Here is an 826-nt window from a genome sequence, read left to right on the forward strand (position 1 = left end):
TTTTGAAGTGTAATGCTGTCTGTGATAGGATAATAGCCAAACACCTACAAGGAAGATCAGTTAATACAATGATTATTCAAATATACATACCACCCACTAATGCCAGTGATGATGAAATTGAAGAATTTTACCAACTTCTTTAGTTTTAAATTGATCAAAAATGCAATCAAGATATATTGACAGTCTCAGATTTTGTGTGCTACGAGGGCAAGATGATGATGGCACCACTAAGATGAAGCTTGTGAGCTTTTTGATGTAATTGAGTCATGAAGCTATAACTATTGAATTGAAGAATGGAACACAGATCCATGGAACAATCACAGGTGTGGTTATCAGCATGAACAAACATGTTAAAGCTATGAAAATGACCTTGAAGAACAGAGAGCCTTCACAGCTGGAAACACTGAGTATTTGAGGAATAATATTTGATCCTTTTGTTTCCCAGACAGCTTGCCTCTGGATATTCTACTTGTAGATGTAGAACCTAAGGTGAAATCCAAGAAAAGGGAAGTTGTTGCAGGAAGAGGAAGAGGTCAAGGTAAGGAAGAAGCCGTTGTTATGGTAGAAGAAGAGGTTTTCCTAGGTAATAATATCTTTCAAGATTATTGTTTCAAAGTGATAAGGGATTTGGGATTTTTTAAAAATACAATTTTGTTTGTTTATGTTAGTTTTTTTTTTTATTTTAAATATTTTTATTGTGAAATGAGTGATAGTTTATGGGGAGAACATTGGTTATGCATTCAACCAATTGTATTTTGTTTCAATATAATGATTACAATCCCCTCCATGCACCACTGTTCAACAGTACTTGCCTCTACTCTCCTCC

At 34.5% G+C, this 826-nt stretch overlaps 1 pseudogene; it reads left to right on the forward strand.

Moving 5' to 3' along the window:
- The first annotated feature begins 232 nt into the window (after positions 1 to 232).
- Positions 233 to 587, forward strand: LOC102827348 (annotated as a pseudogene).
- Positions 588 to 826: the final 239 nt, after the last annotated feature.

The sequence above is a fragment of the Chrysochloris asiatica genome, unplaced genomic scaffold (assembly GCF_000296735.1).
Source record: "Chrysochloris asiatica unplaced genomic scaffold, ChrAsi1.0 scaffold00235, whole genome shotgun sequence".
Taxonomy (NCBI): Eukaryota; Metazoa; Chordata; class Mammalia; order Afrosoricida; family Chrysochloridae; genus Chrysochloris; species Chrysochloris asiatica.